General features: G+C 48.8%; 1 protein-coding gene and 1 long non-coding RNA gene across 6 annotated transcripts in view; both read left to right on the top strand.

Moving 5' to 3' along the window:
* The first annotated feature begins 2907 nt into the window (after positions 1–2907).
* LOC118967929 (uncharacterized) lies at positions 2908–9625 on the top strand. The gene is made up of 2 exons (XR_012133457.1): positions 2908–8318; positions 8440–9625. It is a non-coding gene; the product is annotated as an uncharacterized lncRNA (long non-coding RNA).
* Positions 9626–15458: 5833 nt separating this feature from the next.
* Positions 15459–19975, top strand: part of MAP3K2 (mitogen-activated protein kinase kinase kinase 2) — a 76958-nt gene continuing 72441 nt past the window's right edge. For 2 of the 5 annotated variants that reach the window (XM_036995941.2, XM_036995945.2), the window contains exon 1: positions 16222–16358. The gene's annotated coding sequence lies outside the window, so the exon portion shown is untranslated. Of the gene's footprint in view, positions 16369–16410; positions 16759–19975 lie in introns of those variants that run through there. The other 3 variants (XM_036995942.2, XM_036995946.2, XM_036995943.2) reach the window with 3 other exon arrangements.

Raw genomic sequence — 19975 nt, forward strand, 5'->3', positions numbered from 1 at the left:
GGTGCTCCTGGAGGGCTTCCTGGAGGCGGAGTTCCCGCCCGGGACCGCGGGGCGTGTCAGTGGGCGGGTAAGTGGCCCCTGCGGCCCCCGCCGCCCCGCCCTCTCCTGGCCCGCCCCGCCGGCCCCGGAACACAGAGCCCACTACGGCCCCTTCCGGCCCACCCCGCCTCCCTGTGGCCCCGCCCCCTCAAGGCCGGCCCGCCCCCGCGGCGCCCCACCGCCCCCGCCGCCCCACTGTCGTCTGCGGGCCGCGCGCCTCCCGCTGAGTCAGCCGGTGAGTCAGCACCCCCTGACCGCGGCCGCCGCGACTCTGCCCCGGAAAAGGGCCCGCGGGGGGTGGGGGAGAGGACAGCACCGAGCCGGCAGGGCGGAGGGGGAAGCCCGGGGCGGGCCCAGGGGAGGGAGGGCAACTTCTAAAGCAGGGGTTTGCAACCTGTGGCGGGAAAGCCAAGTCTCCTTGTTCACCTCAGGAGTTAAGAATGGCTTCTACTTTTCTTAATTGTTGTAAGATACCAAAAGATGAGTATTATGTGACAAATGGAAATTATATGAAATTCAAATGTCAGTATTCATGAAACTTGGAACGGCAGCGCTCGGCGCTGAGACTGTAGAGCCCCCAAAGCCTAAAATGTTCGCTGACTGCTTTACAGAAGGCTTGTGGCCCACATTCCTGGGGCCCTCAAGCCCGGCCCGCCCCCATCTTAGGAAGGTCTCCTTTGCTGCCTCCAATTATTTGTCAGTCTGTATATCAGTAATACCTTAATAAAAAAATTTTTTTAATGATGACCAGGAAACACTAAGTGGATTTTACTACCTACTAATAGGGTCCAACCTCTGGTAGCAACTAGTGGTTTCCAGACAGGTCTGTCTTCTGTTCTTCAGTAAGAGGAGGCCGCCTCCGCCTGTCCGCAGGGGCTGCCTGACTGTCTCCTTGACTTCCTTTGACCTGAGAGGGGGAGCCCCAGCCTCCTTGAGCAGCACACACCCAGGCCTGATCATTTATGCGGATGTGCTCCGAATCCTAGTGACTGATTACCTGGGGCCCTGGGGCGGCGAGGACCTGCAGACAGGAAGAGGACTGACTTTCCGCTGTACTTGGCTGCTATTTGACTCTTGTCGCACCTACACTACTTTAAAATCTTCACTTAAAAACATTTAAAACCTACAAAAAAAAAAAAGGTGTCAGGAACAGAGGCAGAAGTCCTGTGCTTTTAGCCCCCCTAAGTTCATGCTCTCTGCTCCCTCCTACTACGCCCACCCTCTCCTCCCCACAGACACCCCGGCTCATCTCAGCACCTTCCCCTGGGAGAGGGTGAAGCCTCAAAATCCTTCTTGTTCTGGGCAGCCCTGACAGTGATTGAGTCAGAACTTGACAGTTCTTTGCCATCCTGACACTGTCTGTCAGCACTGTCTTTTAATTTTGAATATTTAAACTTAACAAAAACATATAGCGCCCTTCACTCAGATTCCCCAAATGTTAATGGCTCATATAATGACAGCGTAAGGATTAAAGCCAGGGAATTCACAGCGATGGGATGCTCTTAACCCGTGCACTGGCCTTATTTTAATTTTGCCAGATGTCCGTGCTTCAGGACTTATGTCCTGCTTCTGGTCCAGGACCCCATTCAGAATCCCACAGGGCCCTTAGCTGTCCTGTCTCCTTTGCTGCCTCCAATTATTTGTCACTATGACACTTTGGCCACTTATTTTGTAGGACAAATGTCACATTGGGTTTGTCTCATATTTTCATTACTAATTGAGGTTATGCATTTTGGGTAAGAACACGGAAGTGATGCAGTGCCCTTCTTAGGGCACCGGATCAGGTGTGTTGATGTGTCTGAGTACTGGTTATGGTAACTCTGATCACTTGGTTAATGTCATGTATCACTGAGGTTTCTCTATTGTGAAGTTATTCTTTCCTTTGTAATTAATAAACATCCTGTGGGGAGATGCTGTATGCTTATGTAAATATCCTGCTTCTCACCATACCTTTTCCCCCCAATTTTACTATCTGTAGATAATTCTTGCTTGCAACAATTATTACTTTGGTTTTTATCAAATGGTGCCTTTTCTTTCCACATTTATTAATTGGAATTCAGTAAGAGAGCTGTCTCTTTCCCCCATTTATTTATACCGTTTTATATCTGTATGCATGGACTCTTGAATATTCATTCTGTGGATTATAATCCATTACTTAATTATTTTTGCTGACATTGTACGAGCTCTGGCTACTGCGAAGTCCCCTGAGTTGGTGCCTGTGTCCTCTGACACATCCCCATCGTGCTTTGAGGACTTCCTTACTGTTGAGCACAAGATGCTGCAAGCCCATCTGCTACTTACCCTGCCCCCGCTTTGGGATCAGCCGTGTCTCTAGGACCCCTGGTTTACTGTATCCGAGAATGGGATTCCGAAAGTAACCTTCAGGCATATGTCAGATTTAACTTTGTTAAGTGAAAGTGTAGAATGGGGCAGCTTGGGATGGAGTGGGGCACACTGCAGGGTTTGGGCTCCAGAGAGGCAGGGTGACAACCAGCTGTGGAGACAGCAGAGCCAGCCCCTGGATGGTGTCTTGGCTGCTCGGTCTTTGGCTGGGAGCCCTTGTGGAAAGCACAGCCTCCATGCAAATGAGAGTGGGGATCAGAGCAGCAGCCCTGTTCTTCTGTTCTTCATGCACTGGGCTCCATGCTACCTTGCCTCAGGGGTGCACCTGGGGCGCAGAGTTGGGAGGGAGAGGACTCTTCTTTTCTCCCCTGCATCAGTACTGTATGAATTTTTTTTAAAACCATAAGCATCTATTATTTTTAAAACTGTACAGAAAAGATCTACTTTCCTATTTTTTTCTTTAACAATGTATTTATCACTCCCTTTTCTGAAACTGAAGAACAATGGAGGGGGCGTGGATGGACAGTGGCGGAAGGGGGTTCCAGCTGCGCTCCAGTTCCAAATGACAGAGTCCTTGGAGAACAGAGGGAGAGGTGCTTTTAAGTTCTCCTGATTGTAAAAATACATTTTACACATGTGAAAAATATATACAAAGTAAAAAATTTATTTAACAACATGCCCTACCATACAGGCACATATGGAACTTAAACAAATTCACAACACAACATTCACTCTTGCTATGTGTGAGACATTGTATTTTCTATTCCATACAGGTTATTCGCCGCTAGTTTGATTTCACAACCTACTAATGAATGGATCAGGACTTGCAGTTTGAAAAAACACACCTCTGGGCCAATCTCTCTCTTATTGTATAAACAGGGAAATGGAAGCCCTGAGAAGTGAAGTGAGTGCCCCAAATGCCGTGGCCTTTCAGGATACATTTACTTATGACCTTTAAAACAATACATTTTTTTTGCTATTAGGGAGAAACAGCTCTGAGTAATAAGAGTAGATCTGTAGAAGTGCCAAAAGCTAGATGAAATTAGGCTGAGGGCCTTGAACCAGGTTTCTCTGCCCTAATTCAATGGCCCCAAAATTTTTATCGTTGGAGACCTCTGGCACTGTAAGATCTACCCTGTCTTGGCCGTCGTCTGCCCTCTCACCCGCTTCCTTTCAAGCACCCGCAGATTCAGTAGGCAGAGGCAGGAGGGTGCCGTACCCTCAGGGTGCTCTGTCTCCCACAGGCCCTGCAGTCAGAGTTGTGCAGGGTGGGAAAGTCTGGGTGGAGTCTGGCAGGATGGGAGTGCGACCCCAGAAAAGTCACTTCCTGAGCCTGTTTCCCCCTTGTCCGAGTATGGTGCTGCTGGGGAGGGCCTCAGGAGAGCACCTGTGGGGGCCTGCGGGGGCTGGGGGGCTGGAGGCCTTGGACCTGTACCTGCAGGCCCCAGAGGGCCAAGGAGCACCGCGCGGGGACTGCTTGGAGGATCTGGGGCCTGCAGATCAGCGGGTGAGAATGACCAGCGGCTGGAGGCGCAGAGGCCCGAGGGCGGCCCTGTCTGCCCGACCCGCAGCGCACTTTAAATGCCGTTCTGTTGGCGGTGGCGGAACAAGTGCCCTGAGAAGTGGCCGGACTTACGTCCTTTACACCGACTGAAGGAAACGTGGTCAGAATCGGACACCACAGCACTTGGAAGACAGCCTGGGAAGTGACTCCGGTAGAGAACAGGGAAGCTGGGGTCCCCAGGGAGCCGCTGACCGCAAGAGCAGGCAGGCTGGGGCAGGAGGGCAGCGGCGTCCCCCGGCCGCGCCGCTGCAGGGCCCACGGGCGCTTTTCTGACTCAGCCAGGGCGCCGACAGCAGAGAGCATTCCCAGCCCTCGTCCTCTGAGGACCGCCCTGGAGGGCCACACCGGGCCGAGCCCGGGGACTCGGGCCTGAAGCCCTGTGGTGGCAGGCATTTGGGCGCGTGCGGTGGGGGCGGGGGGGGCTGGCGACCAGACACACGGGCCTCTGGACCCCACGGACCCGAGCTGAGCCCTGCCTCCTCCACTTGGACATCAGGCAGCTAGCAAAGTTACCTAGCCTCGCACCGGACTGCAGGTTCCTCACGGTCAGGTGGGGGGGGGTGAATGGGCTGCGAGTTTGGAGTCCGCGGTGAGCACCCCTACGGAGTCTCACATTGAGGTGCTCGTGCATCTCCTTTTACAGATGAGGAGGCAGAGGCCAGAGAGGGTACGCGACTTGCTCAAGGCTACGCACACAGCCAGGCAGAAGCGGCGGCCCCTGCTCCGTGGGGGAGCCGGCGCTGCTCCAGGCCGCGATCCCGCCGCAAGGGGCGCCCCGCCGCCGGCACCCCGCCGGAAACGACGTGCGCCCGCGGACCTCGTCCCAGGGGCCGGCGCGCAGCGATGAGTCAGCCAGACCAGTCCGGCAAGCCGACCCGTCCTCCGCGGCCGGCACTCCGCCTGAGACCCGGTTGCCAGGCAGTAAGGCACAACATATACAAATAAACGCGATCTCTGGCTGTGGGAGTGGGGCCCGGCCCCCGCGCGCGCTTTCCGCGTCTCCCCTCCGCCCCTCAGCAGGCCCTGCTACGGGGGCAGCCGGCTTGGCGTCGGGCTGGAGGGGCGCGCTCCGCGGAGCCGGCCGCCGGGCTGGACCCTCACCCGGGCGCCGACAGGGCGTGCCCCCTCCGCCCCACCCGAGCCAATCCGAGGCCGGCGGAGGCCGCCCCCCGGCGCGGGAGCGCACGCCCGCTTCCCAGGGCCGGGAGGGGCGGGGACCTCAGTCGGAGGACCCCCCGGGCACCTCTCCGCGCGCCTGCGCTTTTCCGCCTCGCATTGCCTCGTCCTCAGTGGAGCTGCAGGCCTTCTTGAGAGCCCTTGCTTGCACACTTGTTCTGCTCGTGCCGGGGACCGAGCCCATGGTAACGGCTTGTTATTTAGGACTCCTCTGGTAGGCCCTGAAACTTGGGGACTGCGTAGGTATCATCCTATTAACCCTCACAATGGCACTGTAATGTATTAATTTTTATCAACTTTGTTAGGCTTAATTTACATACAACAAAATTCACCAAATTTATGTGTACAATGAGTTCTGACACAAGTACACACTCCTCTAGCCACGACGTTCCTGACAGAACATCTCCCTCACCCTGCTGCAGAGAGTCCTGCACGCTTGGCCCCCGGCAGCCACTGACCGCTGGTTTTACTTTTCTCAGACGTTTCTGTAGGTCTAAAATCACATATTACATATAGTCTTTGGCTTCTTTCACTTGGCAAATGCTTTTGAAATCCATCCGTTATCATTGGTTTGTTGCTTTCTTTGCTAACCAGTTGAATATTTGGTTTGTTTCCAGTTTGAGGTTATTATGAGAAAAGCAGCTATGAATGTACAGGGACAAGTCTGTGTAGACACGTTTTTCTTTTCTCTTAAGGAAATACTCAGCAGTGGAATGGTTGGTTCATTCAATAGGTTTTATCTCCAATTTTCAAATGAAAAGATTGAAGCCCAGGTGGTCACCCATAGGACTATGTATTTTTGAGTTAAGTGCCCTTCGTTGTTCAGTGGTCACTGTCGTAATGTGTACATGGGCTGAATTTCGGTGTGTCAGGTTCATAGCTGCATAAGTACACAGACACTGCCCACAGGGACGCAGGTCATTCTTTGAAGGCATTTCAGCAGGTTGACTTCTGGAAGCCCAAAGTGCCAGGTCTGCAGGGTTTGGGACTGCTTCCTTTCAGTAAAGGTGGTGTTTGCCAGGCCTGCACTGTAAAGTTATTACTTTCCCTTTGTAATTAGTAATGTGACAGGAGAGACTTTAGAGAGTTAAGTATCCTGTTCCTCACCAAGCCCTCACCCACTGGTTTAATATCCACTGTGCATTTCCTAACACCTCCCCTCCCCCATCTCTTCATTGGCATTCTCCTGCTGGGGAGGGAGCGCCTTCCTTTCTTCCTCATTTGTGTTTATATCAGTATGCCTCCTGGACTGTTTTATTATATGGGATATAACCCATGAATATTATTGGTTTAATGTTCAACAAGTTGATCCCTCTGTCAACACGGTGAACCAGGTGATTTTCTGAGCACTTCCTTACCCTGTGGTGTAAGACTTTCCACTCTAGTACCGCTGCGTCGGCCCCAGGCCCTTTTAGTGGAGAATGCCTCAGAGACCCAGACCGGAAGGCCGGGCATCCTTGTTCCTTGGATGCTGACTTCTAGGCCCCCTCAGGCTGCAGATTTTAGGCAGCAGGGTTAGATGAAAGGCAGGCCATGAGAGCAGACTTGTTAGCAAGGTCTCAGCAAAATCAGGCAGCAGCCTGGTGCCAGTTCACTGGGTGAGGGAACCCAGGCCAGGCCGACCAGGAGTGCAGTTTCTCTGTTAAGAAAAGTCTTTACAAACTTCATAAATTTATAAAGCTGCTGGGAGGTGTCATGTCTTCCGGCTCTTCTCTTTTTTGGCAGTAATTACTTCTGGGGCAGAGGATGTGAGGCTGACTCTCAAGGATACAGAGCGGGAGGAGGCACAGCAGGGGAAAGAGGGTCTCAAGGGCTCTAAAGATTGTGTCTCTGTGGTGACAGGAAGCTGCACAGATTTATCCTGGCACACACCCTGTGCTGTGCTCAAGGCTGGTCACTGGAGTGAACTCCAGGAATTAAGAGGTGGTGACTGATAACATGGCCCAGTCTCAGAATTGGTCTCCCTGAAAATATTTCAGTCCTCTGGCCGTGTTTGGGTGCCCTCTGCTCTGGAGGGCTTGCTGGGAATGGCAGTGCCTGCCTCTTGTGGGCAGCAGGTGGGAGCAAGTGTCATGTTCTCAATGGCTTTCATGTGCCCTACCCTGCTGGTTTCCGCCCCAGTGCTGGGGCAGGCAGCCTTTCTCTGTCTTCCAGATGAGGACATGGTGAGCTAGGCTGAGAAGAGCCGACGGCAACCTCTGCCAACTCTAGTGTTCTCTGTGGTTCAGACTGGGCAGAGCTAGCAGGCTCAGTGGTGGCAGGACAGCCAAAGGGAACCTCCTGAGACTGAAAAGCCTCAGCTGTCGGGAGGAACCACGGGCTAGAGGCACTGAACCCTGCCCCACTCAGCTTCCACGAGTCTGGCCCAGGATAAAGACCCAGGCCTCTAGATGGAGAAAAGCTGCCAGCCCTTGTGACTTAATCGTAGGAACCAGCTGTGAAGGAGCCACCTCCTTCTGGGTTGAGGGGTAGGATGTGCCAGAAGGATGGGGATGACTGTGGGTAAAATTGTAATATTTCCAGAATATCTCGCCTGCCTTTGGTACATCTGCATATCAATAAGCGTTCAGAGGTGGAAAAAAGTATGACTTTAATACGTTCGCATCATTCCTCAGGGGTGGAGAGAAGTTCATCTCCATATTAATGGCTAATTACCTGGGCAATGGAGGATGTGAGACGTGAGGAGTGGTGCTGGTTTTGCTTCTGCCAGAGCAGGAAAGAGGGAAGGGCCCGGACTGCAGTTTGTAAGCAATAAACGGGTTTTAAACTTTATTTCTCCCTTTGACTGATTTCAGTTTTTAGAGGTATTTTGCGACAGGATTTCCTCTCCCCGGACTTACATCTGGTGTAGTTGGCAGGGTTTCTCTGAACCTGGAAATCCATTATAATGGGTGCGACCTTTGGGAGGGCCACCCCTATAAATGATGGGGAGAGTGGTGCTCATGCTGAGGGACATGTGTCTACACTCGTGTGGTCGTGGAGGTCCCACCACCACTGCTGGCCGTGCCTCCCCAGCCCATGGCTGGAGCCTAAGGCTACTGCTTCTGCCACTGTTGCTGCTCCACCTGCTGCTGGAGCCTGGTCACCACTATGGAAAGGAGCAGAGGTCCGGGTCACCTTGACAGAGAAGCAACTGGCTGCTGTGTACCACACCTTGCTGGCTACGGAGCCCACTGCCGGAACGGCTCCGACCAAGGTAATAACCTCCTATCCCATTGCAGGGTGGGTGAGAGACTGGACCCAAAGGCCACGGAGTGGTGTGGCACAGACACCTACTGTATATCGTGTGACTGGACATTTGCCTTTGGCATCCCCAGGGAATAATGAAGCAGACGCATTGGCCCAGGTGCACTGGCTAGAAGGAAAGCCTGCCTCTCACGTGGCCAATGGCTACATCAGTGTTTGTTGCACATGGGGCAAAAGACAATGTGAGCTGTAACCCATCGGGGCTTTCCATTGACCTTTGAAGAAGTCAGCTGAGCCCAGAAGGAATTCCCTGCACGTTTTGCAGATCAGCAAACCACCGAGAGGAGCCTAGAGCGTCTCTTTGCAGCCAACGGCAGGCCACAGGTGATTAAGAGCAATCAAAGCACCCACTTTATTGGACATGTGTTGCAAGGATGGGTGCAGCAATTAGGAATAAAATGGACGTGGCCTTGGACATTTCAACACATGGATCAGTGATGGCTGGCTCTCCTGGCACCTTGGGGAAAAGGCCTGGAAGCTGGCCTCCTGTGTAGTCCTGGAGTAAGAGCAAAGTGGCCCCCCAAAATCACAGTTATTTGCTTCTATAGCCCTTGTGTCCTGGATGCATTCCATGGCTGCAGCTGCTGCATGATGGCTGGAATGGATGAGCTTCGGACTTAATCTGCATGGGACTTTGAACCTAGCTGAATCCTCTGGCTTCAGAATTATCATGATTGTATTGCTTTTGTCAAGAAAAAAATGCCTAAAGAGAGGCTTGATTTTGTCTAATGCTCAGTAAAAGTTTTGAGTAATCTAGCATGGTTGTTAGGAATGAGTAAACAAGTCTGGAAACATATTTTGTGCTTAGTGAGAGATTGTGCTGTGAAGTACATTTACTTAATCTGCATAGGATGAATCCCCTGGCTCGAGGATTATCATGATTTTATTGCTGTTGGCATTGTATGTCATTAGTTTCGTCAGAAGAGGGGGAATGAGTAGATTGTAAAGCGAAATTTCTGGAGGGGTGGCCTGTGGGTAAAATTGTAGTATTTCTAGAATATCTCGCCTGGCTTTGGCCATCTGCATATCAATAGGCATTCAGAGGTGGAAAGAAGTATGGCTTTAGCGTATTTGCATCATTCCTCAGGGGAGGAGAAAGTTCATCTCTGTATCAGTGGGTAATTACCTGGGCAACGGAGGGAGGGCTTATCTGTACCTGAGAGGTGAGGGGTGGTGCCGGTTTTGCTTCTACCAGAGAAGGAAAGAGAGTAGGGCCCGCACTGCAGTTTGTGAGCAATAAACGGGTTTTAAAGTTTATTTCTCCCTTTGATTGATTTCAGTTTTTAGAGGTATTTTGCCCCGGGATTTCCTCTCCTCGGACTTATACTAACCCTTTACTTGGCTTTGCTGGCATCCACCCGCTTAATGGTGGCCTGAAAGGGCGGTCCTGCAAACCAGCTGAGGGTCCAGGTGGGACTGGAGCGGAGGAAGCCAGTGGTTTTGACTAGCAAGCTTTTGTGAACCTGGAGAGTGGAGCCCCAGGTGTGGGGAGGGGCAGCTGAAGACAAGAGACAGGGAGTGGCACCCTGAGGCACTAAGCAATCAGGGAGGGGCTCTGGGACCGGGCAACCGGCCCCAGGGACAGTTTGGACTGATGGACTCTGCTCAGGGTCACTCCATTCAGTGTCCCAGGGGCTTGGTGACTGCAATCCAACCTTTCTCTGCCACTTTTTCCTTACATGCAAATGAGAACAGAAGTTCTTCTGACCTACTTCTCAGGATGTTTGTGAAAAACAACCAATAAAACATAGTAAATTACAGAGAGTAGGGAAGAGGCAGAGGGAAAAAAAAGAGGCACAGGGAGAGAAAAAGACCGTACAAACAGGAGAAAGGGAAGAAACAGAATCCTCAGTTTGCTGTCAAGGTACAGAGAGGAGCAAACCCTCAGTGGGATCCCACAGTGGTGGGGACTGGGGACCACCAGGCCACAAGCTCATGGCCAACTTCTAAAAATCAGGTGTTCTGATTATTAATAATTTGATGTTATAAAAGAGTATCTTTTTCTAGAAACTCTTAGAATGCACTAACTCGGATAAATCCATAAACTTAAGCACCTCTGGGTCCTTTTCCAGAAACAGGAAGACCTCCCCCAATGGTAATCCATAATCCTTTTTCATTGTTATCATGAAAGTGAGAAAAGTTAGCTCTCCCTGGGACAAGGGCTAAGGGCATGTGAAAAGGACAGTCATTCCCTGTGTGAGCTTCACTTCTCAGATTTAAGTTAGCATTGATCTCTCACGTGGTCTCTCACTCAAACACTAAGGGCAAAAAGGACTCTATTGATTCCCCAGCAGCCAAGAACTGTCATTAGTTCTATCTATTTTATGAGCATCTTTCATTTAAAAAAGGTGGAGTAAAATTAAAATTTTCGGCATGCGTACCAGCTATTCAAATTTGTTTGTAAGTATAAGGGACAGAGCGACAGTACTTACACTGTGCAAGTGGAGAAAGAATACAAAATTTTGGCAACTATCTAAAAACTATCTAGAAACACATTTAAAAATAAAAAGCCCAGCAAAACAAAGCTGTACACATAGAGGAAAAACTGGATAGAAAGAGCTACAGAAGGAATGGCAATTTTTCCTCCTCCCTTGTATTTTCCACATTTTCTATTATTAATACATATAACATGGTGAAAAATATGTAACCAACATAATTTAAAATAAACATACTAGCAATGATAAAGAATTAGGAGATGATCAAGATCATAGAAAATTCAAGACAATCCTCTGTTAGAAATCTTGTCACATGGCCTCTTTCTACACTCAGAAAACTTCTGGGGCAACTGGAGATAGAAGAAACCCTAGAAATGACTTTTCTTTGGCTGTAGAAGCACCATGCACTTTTTAGCAGGAGAGATGACTTACTAATGTTTTGCTTTCTGAAACAGCAAAGTGAGTTTCCACCCCAACTGCTTTGGGGATACTACTACTAATAGGCCTGCCACAGCTCACTTACACAGTCTAAGGGTTTGGCTCGGCTCCCCAAATCCTGACTATCCATGTGCTCCTTAGGACAGACACCATTGGCTGCTAAGCACCAGCCAGCCCTCCCTCAGCTCCCTTGTAACCTAACCTGGGTTTCTATCCAGAAATGGCCTGGCAGTGGGCCCAGCCCATGGGCAAACCTCATGTGGGGTGAACCCACGATGGTAATGCTGACTCCTGTGCAGGTGCAGGCCTGTGGCCCAGCTCCAGCCCACTGGATGCTATCAGTAGGTTGAGTTATGGGTGACAGACATTCACTCTTCTTATGTAGAGTTGGGAGCCCTGCGGTCCAGACTGGGAAGGTGGGTCTGCTTCCAGCCCCAAAATTCCTGTGCAGACACTTTATCCTCGCTTTCCAAGATGGCCTGTAGGTATCCCAGGATGGAGGAATGGATGAAGATAGAGGGGCAAAAGCAGTGGTCTCTCAAGGAAGGTTCTCTGATGGACATTTCCACTGATTCCCCTTTTGCCAGTACTTGCTCACATGGCTGGTCTAGCTGCAAGGGAGGCTGGAAAATGAACTTTTTATTAATGGGGGAGAAGGGACTATGTGCCCAGCTAAAATTTGATTATGATGGAAAGAGGAGAATGAACTTGGGGGCACCATTAGCAGACTTTGCTGCAAAAATAAAAGGGGCAGTATGCTGGCGGAGCTGATGTAAGACTGTCCTTAATCAAGAGAGGATCCCAAGAATCTCAGACCTTGGCTTCTAACTCCATTCTCTAATAAGCTCCTGAGCTCCCTGGAGAAATGGCTGATTCTAGGAGTAGGACAGGAAACACAAGATGAATCTGGCATATCTGGTAATGGCAGAATGTCAGGAAACTCAAAAAGTATACGAAAATGAACCCCACAATGATGTGGTATGTGAAAGGGTCACAGGGGCCAACAGAATAAAGAGCTCTTAATGGCCAAACCTTGAACAACTTCAGAAACAAAATACATAATGTAGTATTGATTACAACCTAAATAAATATCCATAAGCCCGTACTAACGTAAATGACTGAGCAAGTCGTAACTGACAGAGAAGAAATAAATCCCCCGTGTGGAAGAATTCCAAGGAATTTCTGTAGATACTCTGCACTCAGGGAAGTGGAGCATGACTTCCCCTCTTTCCTGTGTGGAGGTCGTAATATTTGGACCTGAGGTATCCATCCATTTGGCGCAGAGATGACAGTTCACAGTCCTAAGCAACTGGGAACCCATCTACTGGATTTCTGTTTTGAGAGAAAATAACGTTCACTAAGCTGTTCTGGGCCAGGTATCTTGTTCCTTTTAGCTGAATGCGTCCCGACTCACACCCGTCATGTCCTTCTCACAGGCAGTGCTGTGGTTTAGACCTTCTCCTCCTTGCTGAGGTGTTTAACACGCTCCAGCACCTGGTTGCTCTCTTCCTTCTCTGCCTTTACCCCCTGCTTGCATCTCTCTCAGCACCCCGAGGCCAGCAACTCTCGCCATTCCCTGGACAGTCATGTTTCTTACACTTCCAAGCTTGTGCACACTTGATTCTATCTGCCTGGAATATCCACTCCTCCATCCCTATTTCTCCAAGCAAAAACTATCCCTGAGGCAAATTCCAGCTGTGTGTATGTGGTAGGCAGGATTCTCTTATGTCCCTGAAGATCACTGCCTGCTGGTGGGACATGGCCTGCATACCCCCTGGGTCCTGTGAATAAAATAGATTTAGTTGTTCTCCTCTGGTTACGTTGTATGACATAGTGCACTTTAAGAATTATCTGGGCAGGCCTGATTGAATCATATGAATTCTTTTAAAGCAAAAGAGGAAGTCAGAGATTCAACAAGCTTGGGGGATCTGATGTGCAAAAATTCTCTGATGCTGGCTTTAAGGATGAAGGGGGTTCACACAGCAAGGGAAGCTGGTGGGCTCTGGATGGTGAAAGCAGGCCCTGGCTGGCTGACTGAAAGGAAATGGGGCCCCCAACCTTACAACCACAAGGAACTGAACTATGCCAACAACTAGAATGAGGCTGGAAGCAGATACCCCGATTTCAGCCTTGTGATACCGAACAGAGAAGCCAGCCGTAATGTGGTACAAACTCTGACCTATGGAACTGTGAGCTAATAAACAGGTGCTGTTTTAAGCCACTAAGTCTGTGAGAGTTTGTTATGAAGAAAGAAAAAACTAACACAGCATGCCTCCTCTCTGAAGTCTTCCCTCATTCCTCAGGCATATCTGTGGTATCTTCCTCTCTGCTGGTGTGGCACCCACACCCATCTCTGGTACAGGGCAAGTCACTCGGTATTGTAATGGTCCACTTCCCACCAGACTGTGAGTTCCTGGGATGTGATGCAATCCCAGGCACAGTGCAGGAAGGCAAAGAATATCTGCCACATGAAGGTTTTATCAAGAAAAAAAATTCCAAGATCACTAATTTGTAATCCTATGCACTAAAATAACCAAAGATGCAGGAGAGTTAATGTCTGAGCAAGAGGAATCGTTGCCAATGTAAAAAGGGAATGGAGGAAAAAAAAGAATATTATTAATCTACATGTGGGTGTTTCTAACGAACCAGAAGTGAATGAAGTCTGGTAGGTAAGGTAAGGATCTCTAGATTACTCAGTAAATTCAGACTGAATGCTTCTAAATAGGCTAGGAAATAGGGAAAACAATACACAAGTTCAAGATTTACATCCTGCCCTCAAGGATATGGACATCCTCCTTTCTGTGGCATACTAGGTTTAGGATGTTAGAACCAAAGGTATCTTAAAGACTTTGAATTCTGAAGTACATAAGCTTGGAAGTCCACTTTTTAAACAAGTAGAAACAAAATGATTTCTGTTGAGTTTTGTATTTTTGCCGTCCTCTGGTATCGGCCTTTCTTTGTGTTGAATTTTCTGCAGAACAGATGAACAATTATTTATCACCTCAGTCTTGTAGGTTGTTTTCACTGTTACAAACACCAAAAGGTGCCAATGAAAACCTTTGTTCTTGTGTTTTGTTTCTGTGCCTTTGACACCTCTGCTAATAGGTGTGTAATAAAAATTCCAGGAAGGGGACCCAGATTTTATTATGCACATTCGGTCCCTCAGTCCCTGCCAGTTCCCTCGGCCCGATAGGGCCTCTGAGTTGGGGCGGTTGCTTACCTCTGGGCCGGTGGGTGCCACTCCCATCTCCCTCACCCCAACTGCTGGGGTGGAAACGTGGTCTGGGATAGGCTAGAAGGGGTGGGATCAGAGCCCAAGCAAGTAGACGTGAAAGAGGGAGAAAACGGCACAGGAAGTTTTAAGAGGTACTTGAGGCCAAACCTTGAACTTAATGGCCAAACCTTGAACAACTTCAGAAACAAAGTACATAATGTAGTATTGATTACAACCTAAATAAATATCCATAAGCCCGTACTAACGTAAATGACTGAGCAAGTCGTAACTGACAGAGAAGAAATAAATCCCCCGTGTGGAAGAATTCCAAGGAATTTCTGTAGATACTCTGCACTCAGGGAAGTGGAGCATGACTTCCCCTCTTTCCTGTGTGGAGGTCGTAATATTTGGACCTGAGGTATCCATCCATTTGGCGCAGAGATGACAGTTCACAGTCCTAAGCAACTGGGAACCCATCTACTGGATTTCTGTTTTGAGAGAAAATAACGTTCACTAAGCTGTTCTGGGCCACTGAGGAGATGGGGAGGGAAAGATGCTTTCTGGATCAGAACAGCGGCGATCAGACACCGCACAGGGCCGCGCAGGCTAGCGCGGTGAACTTGAACCTCATTCTGCAGGAGACGGGGACGACGGGGGCATCCATCCAGAGCCACGGGCTTCAGCCTTGAGGTCTGCGGACGGTTCCCCAGCTGTTACACTGGAGAAGCAGCATCTGCCGGGCCGACCTAGAGTGCGGCTAAGAGCGAGACCGAGCGCCTTACGGAAAAGTCCGCGCGCCCATGTCCTGGCGGGGGATGGGGGGGTGGCTTACGGCTACGTGACAAGCCGACAATAATTTGTGACAAGCCGACAATAATTTAAGTCCTTTAGAAAAAAATTCTGAAACGCTCTCCAAAAATAAGAAGCAAATGGCTTTTCGCCTGAGAACGACTAGCTGCGGACTGGAGTCAGTGGCAGCTCCTCTCGCCCTGCGGGCAACCCGCTATCACCGCGGCCCCGCTTTCCGGGTCCGGCACGGAGACCCTTCCCGCTGTGCCCGGAAGTCTGCGCCAAGGACCCCGCCGTGCAGACTCCGACGGGCCGAGTGCGCGTGCGCGGGGCACCCAGCTGGAGCCGGGGCGGAGCGGCGCAGGGACCGAGGTGGACTGGGAATCCCCGTTCCGCCGACGGGCGGCGGCAACTGGGTGTGCGTGGGCGCAGCCGTGTACCGCGCAGGCGCGGGTGCGCGCCCCGAGGCCTCCGTGTAGTGCTCCAAGCTGGGCGCGCGCCCGCCGTAGGTTTCGTTCCTGGCGGGCGGAGGGCTGCGCGCGCACGAGCAGGCCGGCTGTGACGTGCGCCGCGCTACGCCCGACGTCATAGGTCCGTGTGTAGTGGCGGCCGGGTTGCCCTCAGCGGCGGCGTCTGACGACGGTGGCGCGGCTGCTGGGCGCGGCGTTCGGGGGTCGCGCGGCCGGCGGCGGCGACGAGGACGACGACCCGGAGGCCCGGCACCCCACGCCGCGCAGTCGCAGCGCCAGCCCCTTCTCGGGCCTCCGGAGGCGCCCGGTCTGCAGCTTCCTCCTTTCCTGACCAGCTTCCCGCGGGCCTTAGGGTCGCGGCGGGGAGCACCCCCGAGGGGCGCCGAGAGCCCCGGCCGGCCGCGAGGGACCACGCACCCGCCGTCCCGCCCGGGCCGGGCTCCATGTGAAGGAGGAACGGGCCTGGCCCCCCCGGCCCGCGTCCTACTCCTCGCGCGCCCCTCCAGCCCCCGGGGGCCCGCGGCCTCCCCAGACCGGGGGGCGCGGTGACAGGCCGTGCGGGGGCGGAGGGGCGGGCTCGGAGGCGGCGGCGACGGCGGCCCCTTCTCGGGCCTGCAGCTCCCTGCCTCCTCGCGGAGCGGCCGGTACGTGCCTGTGAGTGTCAGGGGGCGGGGGCGCGGGCCGGCGCGGGGAGGGGGCCGCCGGAGGCCTGTGCGCCGCTCCGGGGGCGGGGACTTTGCGAGGTGCTAGCCCGGCTCCTGGTGGGCGGGTCCCGGGCCCCCGGCTCGAAAGCCTAGGTCCCCGCGCAGTGGGCTGCGGGGCTGTGTAGCTGTCAGAGACGTACTCTGCAGGGGTTTCAGAAGGGAGATTGCAGCTGGTCCCTGGGAGAAGCAGAAATGTTCCAGGCAGCAGGCGAAAACGTGCTTGTCTGCGCTGCCACGGTGTGGTCGTCTGTTGACAAGGGTTGAGTTCCCGTTCTCTGTGGAACGTTCAGCCAGCGCTCAATTCAGTGTTGTCGTGCATTGTCTCGCATCATCTCAGTGGGTACGTGTCTCCACATTTTACAGATGAAAAAAATTGAGTCTCAGAGATTAAGGCATTTGCCTACGGTCGTGCAGCTGGTAAACTGGGAAGCCTTGATTCGACTATGACTTTTCTGTAGGACTGTATTTTTGCGTCTTGCAAAATAAATATGAGGAAAACGAGAATTTACTTCCTGGGGGTAAATTCGAATACATTGGTAGATGTAGTTTACTTGCCGCTAACGTAGGCTGTTCGATGTGTTTTCCTGCAGTTTAGCCAAATCATTTTCTTGGCTTTTTAAGAGAGAATTACTTTTAAAAGGTGGTTCCGGGCACCTTTACTTTTTTTGCAGTAAGGACTGAACAGGGAAAGATTTCCCCGTATCAAAAAGAAGAAATACGTTTGGTAAAACTGCATATTGAAAAGTTAAAATTTTACTTGTGCAGTTTTTTCTTGACCTGCATACAGGGAGCTCGCAGTTGGTTTGTTTGCTTGAGATTTCCTTATTGCAAAATTTGTAGCTGGACTATGTGGCAATGGCAACAACACAGTAATTTGTGCATTGTCTTATGCAATATTTTTGAGTTCAGTGTCAAAATTCAATGTGTAGAATATTGTAGAAAGTTATCCTTTAATGGTGTTACTTTTTCTTTTCATTTGTGTGTACTGACTAATCAGTGTTTATAAACTAACTGAAAATTCTCACTAGTTCTTTTGAGTATAACTAATGAAGAAGTAAAGAGCTTTTACATTTTTCTTTACAGAAGAAAATTCGTGAGAAATTCCTTTGAGTAGTTGAAGCTTCACGCATAGTTGCAAGTGTTTAAGAACTCTATTGATGCCTAATTATAGTACTGCTTTCTCTAGTATATTACCAGGTTTAAGAAAATTTGTGGTTGAATGTCGTTGTATTGTCTGCAGAGAAAAGGTCAAATTTTCAAGTTAACGAGTGGATGGTTCACAAATTGATTTGTTGTTTGGTTAAAATATAAGCCAGTGTTGAGTCATGTTAAATATGATACCATTATAGGATGGTTATCTAGTCATGCTCCCCCTGTGTCTCTTTCAAGAGAAGTAGATGTTGATTAAAGACTTATCTTAAAAAATTGGATTACGTTATAGACTCAGTTTTTAAAAGCAGTGTTTTAGGTGGAGCTTTCATTCCCAGTTTACCTCATTGCTACCAAAGGGATAGGTAAATTTAATAGATGCTATATTACATTGAGGTCGTGTTGGTTCTTAACAGTTCCCATAGCTTTGGTTTGAGGTTGGGTTTTTTTTTTTCCTTGTAGAGTTGGAGCTGTCTAGGTTCTCCCTACCCACACTTGTTATTATGAAACAATTTCATGCATACAAGAAATTGGTAATAGTGAAAATCCATATGATGACCCTCTATAGATTCAACATTTGTTGACATCTTGCCATATTTGTTTTATGTATAAATATGTGTATGTTATTTTAGGCTCAACCACTTGAAACTAAGCTGTAGACATTATGACACCTTACTCCTAAACTCTGATGAGTTTATTAGATTTTTTCAGTTATATTTTTTATTGTTAATTAATAGTTTCTTATTTATATTTCCTTAATGCAATTTAATACACATCCATATTTAAATCTCCCCATTTGTACTGAGAGGTCTTTCATAGCTTTTATTTTATTTCTATTTTTATTAAAGTATCATTGATATACAATCTTATGCTCAGGTTTTGCATGAGCAACTTTAATATCTTTTACATCCAAGCACACCAAATCAGGATCCCATCAAGGTTTATTCACTGCATTTGGTTAAGTTTATCATCTCTTTTAATCTACGACAGCCTTACCTCCATCTTTTGAAATGATGTGGATTTTTTTTTTAAGAGATCAAGCCAGTTGTCTTACAGAATGAGAGGTTCTTTTGTCTGGTTCTTTTCACTCATGGTGTCATTTAGAGAATTCCTCTATTCCCCTCATATTAGCTACCTGTAAGCTAGGTTTAAAGGGTTGATTAGTTTCAAATTAAACATTTTGGGCAAGAATACCTACTAAGTAATGCTGCTTGCTATCAGGAGACATACACTGTCAAGTCCCATTATTTGTGATGCTGTTTGATCACTTCATTCTGGGGGTTAAGGTAAGTTATATTTTCCCCACTGCAATTAGCAAGTAACCTGTGGCATAATAAATTAGCACTAGTAAATTATAGCCTGTTCTCCAGCAGAAATCTTTCGTCTAATAGTTGTAGCATCTCTTGATGATTCTTGTCAGGCAAACTTTTGAATTTAACTGTTAATCTTTTGTTAGTTTATAGATAGAAGAAAAATCACAAGAAATGTAAAATATCCTATACAAATGTATTAGTCAGATTCTGATTTTGTGGATTTTTAAGATTTTTATTATGAATAGAAACAAACCTGGCTTGAGAAAAGGGGGAAGAACTCAGTGTCTGCCTTTTCTTATACTATCACTGAAGGAATATGTTCCTTTTAAGTTTTTCTTACCCAACATATGTTGCACAGAAGTAGCCAGAAGTATAAAAAGGGAATGTGGATTTACTAAAAAAATTTTGAGGAAACTGTTTTCTGGTGTAACACAAGGAACACTGCACTGGGAGCTTCAAGATCTAAATTCCAGTCCTAATCCTACCACTATGTGAAGTTCAGAAATCATGTTTTTTTAAACTTCACTTAGTGTTCTAATTTTATAGTGGTTACATTAGTAACATTTGTGAAGTTCTTTTTTTATTGAAGTATAATTGATATACAGTACCCTACCACGTTCACGTGTATATCATGATTCACTTTTATACATTGAGATGATCCCCGCTATGAATCTAGTCACCATCTGTCACTGCACAAATTTATTACAATATTATCAACTGTATTCCCAATGCTGTGCATTACATCCCCATGATTTATTTTATGAGTACATGAATTTCTGATAATGAGATATGTTGGTTACCTTTAGAGTTGCACCTCATTTTAATTAAGCCAGATAGAAATAAACAAAGTTGAATGTAATATAAAATTGAATTTATTTCCCAACAAATTAACTGACAGTAGGTGATAGTGATAGAGAAGAGTTCTTATAATAGAATTAAATTACTTAAGTCACACGTTCTCTGCTTAATAACATGATTCAGTTAATGAAACAGTTTACTTGAAGTTTTTCCACATATCTCTTTTGTAAATCGAGATAAACTGTATATGGAAATAAAAAATCTTCTATTCTCAAATGTTGCATATACACACACAGA

Source organism: Manis javanica, chromosome 7 (genome assembly GCF_040802235.1).
Source record: "Manis javanica isolate MJ-LG chromosome 7, MJ_LKY, whole genome shotgun sequence".
Lineage (NCBI taxonomy): Eukaryota > Metazoa > Chordata > Mammalia > Pholidota > Manidae > Manis > Manis javanica.